The sequence below is a fragment of the Etheostoma spectabile genome, chromosome 3 (genome assembly GCF_008692095.1).
Source record: "Etheostoma spectabile isolate EspeVRDwgs_2016 chromosome 3, UIUC_Espe_1.0, whole genome shotgun sequence".
NCBI lineage: Eukaryota > Metazoa > Chordata > Actinopteri > Perciformes > Percidae > Etheostoma > Etheostoma spectabile.
In genome coordinates this window covers 12,426,144-12,439,571 of record NC_045735.1, presented here as the reverse complement: position 1 = coordinate 12,439,571, position 13,428 = coordinate 12,426,144, and the positions used below count along the sequence as shown (strand labels likewise).

Sequence of the window (13,428 nt, the reverse complement as noted above, 5' to 3'; positions counted from 1 at the left end):
TTTCTATCAAGCAGCAAAAAAGGATTATGTCAACATCACAACGTCCTGCGATGTGACTATCGCGCATGCACACATTGCGATGTTGATGCTAAAACACAATATCGTTCAGCCTTATTGTCTATGAGGAAGCTCCAGGTGTTTTTTCACAGAATTCTGACTTTAAAAAAGTCTGAATTCAAAATCAGTATGTTAAAATTAAAGTCAGAATAAAGTCAGAATTATTTTAATTAAATAGTCAAATACATGTTTCACATGTGGCCCTAATCCACTCCTCAGTCATGCCTGCAGTTTAACTGTGTTAAGGTTTGGATCAAATAACATGGTGTATGCACATATAGATGTAAACACAGAGGAGGAAAGCTCACTGAACACCTTATTAAAATAGAATGTGTAAATGTAGGTGTGGTTATACACGTTTGGTTTAAGTGGAAGGAACAGAAATGTAAAGAGGATTGAGTGAAAGAAGGAAAACTGTAATCACAAACTGCCACAGGCACTTATCCCTGGGTCACCTCAACAGAATTACACACTCAGACACATATACATGTATATATACATACACATACCTACACACAAATACAGACACACTTGGTTATATATAAGCACAAATGCGGTACTGAGTCCTCAGCTGGACATATTAGACTTAATCAAAAGAAGAACATAGAAAAACGGCCCATTTATTTTCAATCTGCTTGTGACATCAACAAGTCAACTGCTGTCTAGTGAAATTATTTACCTTGCTTCCTCAGGCATTTTCCTTCACTACTAGTTTAACCCTCAACACTGATGAGTCCCTTGTGGAACTTGGGCCATCTGCAATTATCAGTGGAAGACACTGGGTGACAGGTTGAAAAATAGAGAGAGAAGGAAGGAAGAGTACAAAGACAAGATTTAGAGACACAAATTGGAAAAAGACAGAGCAACAGAGTACTGCTGCCAAAGAGGCAGATAGATGAAAAGAAAGGACATAAAAACAAGAATTTGTGAGCAAATGAAAGACAATATCTTATGTTGCATGCAGCACTTTCTTAAAACACTTTTTTTTAATTCATTTTGAGGGGAAGAGTCGCAATTAAGTTATTGCTCCATGTATATTAAGTGGTGCAACATGAGGGCTTGATAGTTTGAATAAAATTGAATACTCTATGTGCTGAAAAGAGACTGAGAGGCCTACCAACTAGTTGTCTGACCAGAAGACATTGCTTATACAGCAGCAATCCAAACTGTGTGCACTGAGATACTTTATTCTGTGAAGCAGTGCGCTGAAAGGCCTGGATCCACTGAGCACTGTCCTAGAGAATAATTCGGTAATCTTCTGAGAAAAATCTCAGAAGTACAAACAGCTGTGCAATCTGTGCATTCCACACGGTACCTTACAGATCAAGTTCCCGAAATGGACTTCTGCTTTTCTAAGGTATATTACATGAGGTCTGTTGAAATGTGGCACCACTATGATCCTAATGGACGATCAAGAAGCTTGGGTGGACTAACACAAGCCCATGAACCTGTTTCATTTAAGGCACCACCAGCAACAAAGCTGTCAGACACCAGATTGAGGGTCATTTTCTTAAAGGGCTGAAATTGCACCGGAGCACCAGAAGCTGCATGATAAAAAGGGGAAACAGTTGGCTTCTGTCACTTCTTGGCAAAATCATCTCTCTTCCTCTCCCTGTATCCAATGACCTGTATACCTTCATGGTGAAATACAAAATGTATCAAACAGAGGGTGGAGGAGGTAAAGTACTGAATTGAATAAACAGGACAAGGGTCAAGTCCCTACACTTTATATCTTTGACTTTATATTTTTGATATTTTATACTGTTATATTTTATACTGTTATATTCTTATATTTTTTTGTGTCAACACTGCAAAGGGATTGCTTTAATCTCGTTGCACAAGTACCGTGTACTTGTGTATAATGACAATAAAGGCATTCTATTCTATTCTATTCTTCTCTTCACACAACCTTGGGGAAAAAAGTAATACATTTTGCTTTATATGCTGAAGGGACTGACCGAACTGTGCATTATTATTGGCTAAACCACTAAGAGCCAACAAGATCAAATTCATCGGTGGATGCCATGCAACGTTTATGTGCTATAAAACCCGCATCTGGCCTATTTAACTGTTTGCCAGAGACAGTACACAACTAAGACTGGTTAAAAAGCCACGGTTATTGTGTTGTAAGACTTGGCCGCATAGCACGGTGCCATCATGCAAGTCATGCAGTGCTACCAGAGTAACTAATTACCACCTGATTTTCTCTTGGCAAAAAGTAACCATCAGTCATAAAGATCCCCTAAGGCCTCATAAAAAGTGACCAATTCTGGTGTATGACGTCAAGTGTTTAGAGAAAGTCAATGCCACTTACTACCTAGCACAGAACACAAATAGAATTGACCTGGTTAATCTGAAAAATATTGTTTGTAACATTACACAAGTTCGAAATTCAAGAACAAAAGAAAGAGGGGAGTCTAAAAAGAAAGACAAGTAAAAAGGATAAAGAAGGTAAGAACTAGAGGAAGGGGTGGTAAGAGAGTGAAATAGGTGGAAGAAAACAGAGGGTTAAATTTAGTAAAAGAGAAAGGGAAAAGGGAAAAGTGAAAACAAAGAGAGAGACAGAAGATGGGAGAAGGAGAAGGCGCCTGTGCCCTCATCCTGTCGCTTGCCGTTTTAAGTCAGGCTCTGGGTCATTAATCAGACTATCACAGCAAAGTCTGAGGGAATTAACTATCCGTACTGAACAGGAATTAAACACACACACACACACACACACACACACACACAAACCTGTGTTACTCTCTTTTTCACATTACACAACCTCACACACATAATCTCTTACATAGACACTCACCACCACACAAGTTCTACATGCGTCTGCCCACACATACTAAGTGCTGAACACAGAAACATTTTCTCCATTTTACACATGGTTAGACACTTAAAAACAAACGCAAACACATATACAAGCATGCAGAACTTATTTTTTAAACAACGTGGTGTGAAATTAGAGCTTTACAGTACCACAACAAACGATAACATACTCAATCCCACTGTGTGCAAAAAGGAAGAAAACAACTAATGCTGGTGCTTTATGTGCTTTGCTCTTGAGCAGGACATTGCTGCCATGCAGAAGGGATGCGTGGAACCCAGCCATTTCCCCTTTAGGCAAATACAAAAGAAATGTGACACAAAAAAGGAAGACATTTTTGACAGAATTTCTGAATCGCTGTCCATGTCAGAGATAGCTTATGCTCGACAATATCTGCATGAAAATCATATATAAAATGGCTAACACATAGTAAATGGAGACCCTACATTAAAGCATTACATTGTACAAATCTGAGGAGTGTAATACTGATGTATTGGTTACGACCAATCAGCAGCAACTGGTAACAGCAAGCATTGTCCACTTGGGCGTTTGCAGAAGCTTCTGAGCTGATTTAATAAAAAGGATCTAACTGCACTCACCCACTTTGGGCCCCTCAGTTCTCAGTGCAAGTGTACCTTTAAGGCTCTCATATCTGTCTTTATTTAGGGAATCCACAAGGGAAATTAGCATGGAATGGAAGGGGAGGAGACACAATGAAGAGGAGGAAGGGGCCAGCTAGTTTTGTTTTGTTTGAACAAACTTTGAACGTTGAAAAGAATTAAAGTCACTCAACATTGCTTAGAGCACCTTTAAGATGCAAGCTTACAAGGACAACGGTAATATACTGATGTGTAGTGGATTTGATGTTTAATATGTAAGCATGCTAACATGCTAATTAGCACTAATAGTACATTAAGAAACATGACCTCACACAAATTGCAACAGAAACTTTTTCAACTGATTTCTTATCATAAAAGTCTCCTATCACATATGCAAAGTTGTAAGACATCCTAGTGGTGAAAATGATTGATAAAATACTGAAATTGATGATGCCAAGTTCCCATTTCAGCCCATGTACTAAATAAGAGTACTAATATTAATAGTACTAACGAACAGTACTTTTAGCATGTAACTAAACCAGAGTTGTGTTTGTTGGAACAGTGGAAATATGAACTAAGTCAGCTTTTGATAGTTTAATTTGGTTTCTGTACAGTTTGAATGAAGTGTGTTTTAAGATGATTATCTTAACGTTTATTTACATTGAGTCTGGTGGGTTTGGTGATGGTGATCTTGGGGCTGTTTCATGTTAAGCAGAAATGATCTTACTATTTAGGAAAAATGTCTATCTCTGTAGGGATCCTTTCCATCATGTTGTCAGACACGTATAATATACTTTACTTATAATAATCTGAGTATGTTAGTGGTAAAAACAGAACTTTTAGTGGACGAAAACTGATGCTGACTATTTGTCCTATAGGGTTACATTTCAGCCAGGTTCACTGCTGTTGGGTACAGCTGTTGAACAGAAGTTCAGTTTAAAACCCCAAAACAGCTAAAGTTATATTCCTGCTTGACAAGTATTATGAAACCCAAAAACAGCTAAAGTTTTACTGCTTAATATGTATTAATCTACTACGTATCAAAAACAGATAAAATTATATTACTGCTTGAAAATGTACTAATCTCTGCTACATAATGTAAAAAAGTCAAACATGACTGTAACTGTGTAGAAAAGTAGTGGAAAAGTATTGACAGAAGAAGATGTTTGGGTAAGCATGGATGTTAGATTTCTGAGAAACAGATCCTGTCTTCTAAGAGGCAGACCACACGTTATCATAGCGCATCCTGTATGCTGAAGAAACTACCACGTTTGGTATTAATGTAAAACTATATGTGGCCTCTTCTGTGTTATGCAATGATGGAAATCCCTGATGTCACAGGGAGTGTTTAAATTTGCTTATAAATATGTGCAGCAGAAGAGCAGCCTTCTCTTGCTGCGACCCTCTCTCTGTTTTTTGCTACCCTGTACTTTTGAGGACACAAGGGAATAAGCTGTTATTTGTTGTACTTGCTTTTTTTATTATTCACTAAAGAATAAAAATACCTGAGCTTGTTGTGAGCTAGGGGGACCAAAGGACTCATGTTCAATGAAGTATTTCTGATTCTGATTCTTTGCTTTTGCTCATTCTCTCTCTCTCTTTTACCTCTGCCGTCCGAAGGGAGAGGCTTCCCGCCCAGCGGGGGCAGTTAAGACTCCTCTTTAACCACCCGCGTGAGTTGCTACCCGGCGGGAACCACCTTTGACAGTCAGACCTCCTGTTATCTCCTAGTAGGAGTGCATTTGCCCATCTGCTCTGCCGGTCAGAGCCACCGAGCACTTAACCTCTCTCGGATCGGCGACCAGAAAAGGCTACCCTTGAGGAGAAGGGCACCTCCGCTGACCCTGGAAGGAATGTCTGTGACCATGAGTACCTAAGAAAAATCATTGGTTGGGGAGTGCTTTTCATACACAGGGGGATCAAAGCACGTCAGTTGGGGACGTCTGGGGTAAAATCAAAAAAGCATCTTGCCTTGCCTCCGGTTTCCCTGATCCGGGCAGGGGCCCTTTTATTTAGTAAGGGTGTTTGTGTCTCTCGTAAAAACTATATTTTTTAAAATGTTGAATTAGCAAATCATTGTGTGTGGATTGGGAATTTAAGTTTTACAATCAGGGAAGTATCAAAGTAACTCCTTTTAGAATAGACCAAAACATCCGCTCCGCTGATGGTAACTGGTGTTGCCGTACGGTAAAAGAGGGCATAGTAGAACCGGGGATTGCTGAGGGGAAGATATAAAGGAAGATAGCCCTCAACCAAACGAGAGTGATACAACGCCTCAGTGACTGTCACACCGTTCGACACACCGTTCTCACTTAATACTGGACCAACAATTTCAAAGATGTTGGTTCACAGTCACTTGCACCAATGCATGGGAATTGGATCAAAGTTGAAATACTGTAACACCTTTATTTATGTAAATTAGCACATATTTATTTAGGTACTGCCTTAGTTGCATAAACGTAAAAGTTCAGAAAACTTGTAATACAAAAAGTATTCTATTTATGTAAAAAAAATAATCAACTACAGAAGTTTTATGGTGACATCTGTTAGTTAAAATATCTTCCCGATTCACCTGTAGTGTCTCCCCTTAACATGGGCTACAATGGGAAATTGGCATCACCAATTTCCGTATTTTTCAATACTTTCCATCTCTTGGATCTCTTACGACTTTTTATATGCTGAAGGTGAGACTTTTATGGATAATAAACATTTGTCAGATTTATTCTTTCAATTTGTGGAAGATTAACACCTTTTTCCCACAAAATGCTAATATAATTACTACAATTTAGTTTTGCAGGTATTTAGCTATAAAACAAGGTTTGGACAGCTGAAAGTTTCAACTTGACAATGGCACTAAATGAAAAGTTAAATGATCACATACATAGTTTTTACAATCCATCCTGACTGAGACAACAATTTGTGCACCACATTTAATGGCAATCCATCCAACAGTCTATCCCTGAGTGGTGGGCTGACCGACACTGATATCCGGAGTGCTATATTATACAGCTTTGCCATGATAGACCTGAGGGATTCGTGTCATGAATTTTTCCCAGGCACTGGATGATCTTGCATGTGTTTTTGTGAGAAAATGTAGTTTAGAGACCAGACATACTCATCATAGATTCCTTTTGGTGAAAGATCTTGTATTGTGTGATAACCTGTTGTTGTCTAGAGTTGTGTAGTGTAAACCAACCTTAAGATTGAATCTCACGAATTTTAAAGTTGTGTAATATGAACTAGTTAAGCATAACTAGCAATAACAAAAAATAATTCCAGTTGTAAAAATAATTCCAAAGCTATTTTTTTGTATTTACGTAGAAAATGTTGTTTATTTAGAAGATTTTACACCCCACACAAATTAAAACACCTCCTTCTCCCGTCCCAAACCAGTCCCTACATCTAATTAAATCAAATAATTAATTTCTCACACTGCACTGTAACTTTTTATTCTTGTATTTGTATCTTATTCTTTTTTAGCCTTTTTTTTCCTGTATCGCTTAACTGATCTTCAATGTATTATATTAAGCACTTTGAATTGTCTAGTTGCTGAAATGTTATATAGAAAAAGTTAACTTGCCTTAGGCTGAATCCAAATCCTTCATCTTACCCCTACCCCTTGGCCCTTACCCCTACCCCTTGGCCCTTGAAACCAAGGGGTAAGTGGTAGGGGTGAAAACATACCCCTATGAAATGGGACACCACTTGGTGACATCACCGTACAGAATTTATCGCAAACTTCCAAGATGCCGTCTCTGTTTGTTGATTGTGTGGGTTTGGACAACAGTGTCATATGTATTTATATATTTTATAGTTATTTTATGTTTACTTTGGTGGTGTAGAGACAGATGTTCTTATCTGTGTAGTACTTAGGTCTGTTTGCAAACCAAATATGTATACACATGTATCATGTATACATACATATACACCCTGTATACACGGTGTGTTGTATATCTGTTTCAGTTATCACCGTTTTGAATGTCTATGATGTTCAGAAAAACATTTTGTTAACAAAAATCTGTCTTTATTGCTGATAAATTAAACATAACAGGCAAAAACACTACATAAAATGATGTTACAGAACCATTACCAACTATTAGAACCATAACTAACATGTCACACACATAAAAAGGCACTCATATGTGTAAAACTAAAAAAATACACACAACACCACAAACAAACAAATTAACCACAGCTGTTCTGATATTCCAGACCAGTCTGATGCCTGTTGGCCAGTAACCCCCCACCCCCTCACATATCATCAGTGTCCCATATCAAAACCAACAACAATATACAACTGCATGAACAATGAACAGGAATTAATTACAAATAATTACAATAATACAGTACCAACATGTACAGTACATGCACATGTGATTTAGGAAACTTCTGCGTTTTCAGCCCCAAAGTGGATCAGCTGCTGTTCCCTCCTGTTTCCTCCTGTGTGATACAGGGCGGTATATGTAAGCAAGTAGCAATGTATCATAGACCGTTAATATTAATATATATGTATAGCTATACAATCTATGCGATGTATACGATCCATTCAAGGCAGAGAAATGTGGGACTGTTGTGCAAATCAACGTTAGCGATTAGCGTTAGCATTGCAAGCTAGCGATTTAAAAAAAGTTTCAGTTAGGAACATAGTTGCAAGTATATATGCACAGGACTGCATTGACCACAAAACAAGACTGTTGAAACTTTTAAATCAATTATTTAAGCGGAAAGTACTTACATTTATGTGTCTCTCTGGTCGATGCGGCAGCCACACATTGCTTGTGTGTTTACAAGTGAGGTCGCGTCCACACTCGGTTCCTAGGGGTATAAACCCCTTGGTCTATCCCCTTCCCCTTGGTCCTAATAGGTATTGGGACACCACTAGGTCTCGCGTGAACGCGCAAAAACTAGGGGAAGGGGTAAGGGGTAGGGGTAAGACGAAGGATTTGGATTCAGCCTTACAACCTCCAGCCAGTCGGTCAGTCATAAGGGCATAAAGAACACTGGTGTGCCTGGCCCAGAGGAAGTGGAACTGCACAGTGACTGTTTCCGGCTCTCCATAAATATTATATTGCAGTGAACGCTGTCTGCGCGGAGTTTTGAAAGTGTCAGGACACTTGCAACCTTTTAACTGGCATTGCATTTGCTCCGTCTTCACCACAGCTCTGCGTATGTTTGCGTTGGAGGTGAGCCCCGCTCTTTGTCAACATGAAGCTCGCCCTTACGCGCTTTCAGGTACCAAAATTTGGTCCGTTGGATTTAACGTAAATTGGTCCTCGGTAGTACCGACGCAATTTGATTTCTCACAATCCAATTACCTTAGGGTTTTTATGCAGGTCACTATCTGTATCATTATCTGTTGCACCAGACAGTGTGACATCAACTTCTGTAGGCTATTATACAGTATTTTCTCATTAAATATCTTACTTTTACATCCCCTTGACTGTCTCTAATATTATTTATGGACAGCTTTGCTTCAGAAAGAGTGTTTCAGCATCTTCCTTTATGTTGTGTTGGCAGCTGTAATATTAATATTTTAACTTGTGTTATGTGATCTAACACCACGACTGACACTTCAAAAATGTTAATCTATTTGTCTGCTGATTTCCTGGAGCAGTACTAGCTCTATGCTGTTTTATTCTTTGGTAACATTTGTTAATTAAATTAGCCCACACACAATAAAGAACAGGCCGACTTATATAAAAAATTCAGGGGCATCAATTATGGGAATGATCACATCTCATGAATGTGCACGTCCTCATGAACAGGTGGAACCCAAGTTTGTGCAGTTGAGAGAGTTTAGTGAATCTGACTTGGAGCACTAGTACGAGCAGTCCTCAAAGTCCATTGTCCTTGAGATGACACAGCTTGTCCTTAGTCCGACAACAACACCTCAGTGGAGATGCATTTTATCCCTTGAAGGTAGATTTAAGACATACAGTCAGTTAATGGGATCCACCTATGTTATTGTTTTATCCTGGATTTTCCATAATGTGCTCAAGTGAGCATGCCACTCACGGATGCAAAAAATAATGAAGACGTTGCTTTTTGAAGGATGTAAATCTTCAAAACTTTATCGATCTGCATTTGTTGTGGAGGTTTAAATAGTTTATGTACTGTGATTCTTGAGTGTTAAAATACTAGTAGGTTAGTCATAGATGTCCAACTGATTTGAAGCCACAAGGTAAAAGAACGCCAGTGCTATTTACACTCACTAAAAACAATGAAGGGTTAGTTAGACAATATAGATGGAATAAGATACAGAGGCCAAGTGGGAAAAAGAAAATGAGAGGTATAGAATGCAGAGAGGCAGCAGGTGAGAGGGTAAGAACGGTTTCTGTGATGCATTCTGATGGACACAACATGTGCAATAAAAACAAGATCTTCCACCAGGTGACTTTCATAACAAACTATGCAAAATGAAGAAGAATAGGTGCACACAAGTGTACACAGACAAGCCTGTCGGTTACATGGTTTATAAAAATGGCCCATTCAGGCTGATCTTTGTAGCAGGACATTCTTCACTTATTTGACCCAACTCACACAAAGACATCGCCGGTTTAACTAAATGCTCTTGCTACATTCAGCACAAATGCCACACAGTCAAAGATGAGAGGATCATCGCGCCACAATAAGAGATCATGCACAAATTTGGATGATTGGAACATCTCAGTTGGTTAGTTCCATCAAGCACATCCTTGTTACACTGCAGACATAAGCAATTCCCTCTATGAAGATATACACACACACACACACACACACACACACACACACACACACACACACACACACACACACAGACAGTAACTAGTTATCACAAGTAGTTGCCAGGGTAATATGGGTCACTGCTCCCTCAGCTATGGCCTCACTTCTGAGAGGCTGAAAGAAAGAGCGTGAGAGAGAAAGAGAGAAAGAGAGAGTTAGACAGAGAGAGAGAGAGAGAGAGAGAGAGAGAGAGAGAGAGAGATGACAACAACAAAAGAACAGATGGGATCAAGAAGCAGTTGAGGTGGTGAAGAGCTTTGGCATGGGCTATTTTTCCTGCGGACATGTTTTATTTTTTTCAGTAAGACATTGGTTCTGTGGCCACACATACCTTGTTTCACTGTGTCTATAAAGTTATTTTACTCTGACTATTTAATGTGTGTGTTTAACATGATATGTGATAATGTGATATATTGCTATTCTAAATCTACTTTGGACAAAAGCGCTAGTGTTTTTACCACACCTGCTGTTTTTAGATCTTTTCTTCATGGTGCCCACTGTATTACTGAGAAGGCGTTACCGGGTAGTCATATAGTTGGGATGTATTGTTTTGTTCAGACAAAAAAAATCATCCATTTACAATAAGAGAATAAGTTACAAATGCATTGTTGCATTTCAAGTGTTGCATACAGAAGCTTAGCTTACTTTGAATGCATCGTGAGCTAAACCAGGTATCACATGTTATTGTGTCACAAGCCACAACAGTATGAGTTTTTTGTAGCAAGCAATGCAATAACTACTTTACACAAGTAACGTTCTTGGGGGAAAAAGGAAAAGAAAACAGTAGGCCAACACAAACACGAACTAAAAGGACTAAAACGTTTGCAATAAATGGAAGGGGGATGTAATTTAATGTAGGCTCCTGATGTACGACCACATCACGCAATATAAAGTTATTTAATGAATGAAATGTACTTATTACATTCCCGAGGGCCAAATCTGGGAAATTTTGGAATCATTCACAATCCTATAGTTGTCTCCATCTGTTACCTGTAGAATGTGTTAATGTGGTGCCATCTACCTGCCGCAAATCATTTTGTGGACTTTGCAGGAAATATCAGACCCGGGCAGAGGCCTTACTAAAAACTACATCAATATAGCAATCGTTTCACTTTTCACAGTCTTGTTTGCTGTTACAGTTTATTTAAGACCATTGTATGACAAATGACAGAGCTTCCGAAACACTAAAAAGTTACATATAGTCACTTTAAATCGGTGTGGGCTAGCATGTCAAAAACATACTAGCCGTGGAGCTATTTTTATTTTGGCGCCCATGTTATCCAATCTGGCTGTTCACACCGGCTGCAATCAGGAGCGGAGTGATGACCCATCCGCTGCAGTGATCGTTTCGGCGTCTTTATATTCTCCTCTATTTCTTTTGTGATGGCGTATGGAGTTGTTTTTCAGGGTTGGACAATCTCTCTCTTCTCCAGGAACCATCACCTTATTGTGGTGGAGAGGTTTGTGTGTCCCTATGAACCTGAGGGCTGTGTTGTCAAGAGCTTTGTGCTCCTGGTAGGGTCTCCCATGGCAAAGTGGTCTCAGGTGAGGGGCCAGACAAAGTATGGTTCAAAATCCCCATATGACTCACTGAGAGGGAGATAGCATGACCCTTTCCGGAAGAAGACCGGGGTCCACGTCTGGAGTCAGGCCCAGACGGAGGGCTCGCCAGCGAGTGCCTGGAGGCCGGGTTTGCTGACAGCCTGGCTGGGTACAGCCCGAAAAAGCTACGTGGCGCCTATCTCTCCGTCCCATTGGTCCACCACCTGTAGGAGGAACCACCATGTGGCAGCAAAGGTCATGGGCCTCAACGGACCAGACCCAAGTGGCAGAGGCTGGCTCTGCGGATATGAAATGTCACCTCTCTGTAAGGGAAGGAGCCGGAACTTGTACGGGAGGTGGAGCGCTACCAGTTAGATCTGGTGAGGCTTACTTCTAAGCACATTCTCAGTTCTGGAACCATACTCCTGGATGGGGGTTGAACTCTGTTCTACTCCGGAGTTGCCCAGGGTGTGAGGCACCGGGTGGGTGTGGGGATACTCACAAGCCCCCGGCTAGAGTTTACTCCGATGGACAAGAGAGTTGCCACCCTACGCCTTGCGGGTGGTCGGGGGGGGAAAAACTCTGACTGTTGTTTGTGCATATGCACCACACAAGAGTTTGGAGTACTCAGCCTTCTTGGAGACCTTGCGTCCTGTATGGGGCTCCAGTAGGGGACTCCATAGTTCTGCTGGGGGATTTCAACGCACACGTGGGCAATGATGGAGATACATGGAGAGGCGTGATTGGGAGGAACGGCCTCCCTGATCTATACCAGAGTGGTTGTTGTTAGACTTCTGCTAGTCATGGATTGTCTATAACAAACACCATGTTCGAGCATAGGGATGCTCATAAGTGTACGTGGTACCAGAGCACCCTAAGCCATAGGTCATTGATCGATTTTATAATTGTTTCATCTCATCTGAGGCTATATGTTTTGGACACTCGGGTGAAGAGAGGGACGGATCTGTCAACTAATCACCATCTTGTGGTGAGTTGGGTCATGGGATGGGGGAAGACTCTGGACAGACCTGGTAAGCCCAAATGGGTAGTGCAGGTAAACTGGGACCAGGGAGTTTTAAGTCTGTTTGACAGACTTTAAACTCACACCTCCAGCGGAGCTTTTTGTGCATTCCTCTGGAGGCATTGAACCTGAGTGGACAATGTTCAGAGTTTCCAATGCTAAAGCTGCGGTGGAGACCTGTGGTCTTAGGGTCTTAGGTGCCTCAATGGGCGGTAACCCACAAACACCCTGTCTGACACCGGTGGTCAGGAAAGCCGTCCGACTGAAGAAGTTGATTCTTCTCGGGATATGCTATCCCGGAGTGATCCAGAGACAGTTACAAGGTACCAAATAGGCTGAAGGGCTGCAGCTTCTGCCGTGAAAAATGACCGTTTCCCCGGGGAGATACTGTGGGAGGTGCTGCGGGAGTATGGGGTGAGGGGTCCCGTCTCAGGGCCATCCAATCTCTGTATGACCAAAACAAGAGCTGCGTCCGGGTTCTTGGCATTAAGTAGGACTCATTTCAGGTGAGGGTTGGCCTCCGTCAGGGCTGCGCTTTGTCACCAATCCTGTTTGTAGTATTTATGGACAGGTTATCGAAGCGTAGTCTGGGCGGGGAGGGGTTGCAGTTTGGTGGGCTGGGGATCTCATTG

At 40.8% G+C, this 13,428-nt stretch overlaps 1 long non-coding RNA gene across 1 annotated transcript; it reads right to left on the bottom strand.

Annotated features, from left to right (window-relative positions):
• Positions 1 to 501: 501 nt before the first annotated feature.
• LOC116685198 (uncharacterized) lies at positions 502 to 11,344 on the bottom strand. The gene is made up of 4 exons (XR_004330917.1): positions 11,224 to 11,344; positions 7,399 to 7,401; positions 3,077 to 3,084; positions 502 to 512 (listed from the first exon to the last, which is right to left on the bottom strand). It is a non-coding gene; the product is annotated as an uncharacterized LOC116685198 (long non-coding RNA).
• Positions 11,345 to 13,428: the final 2,084 nt, after the last annotated feature.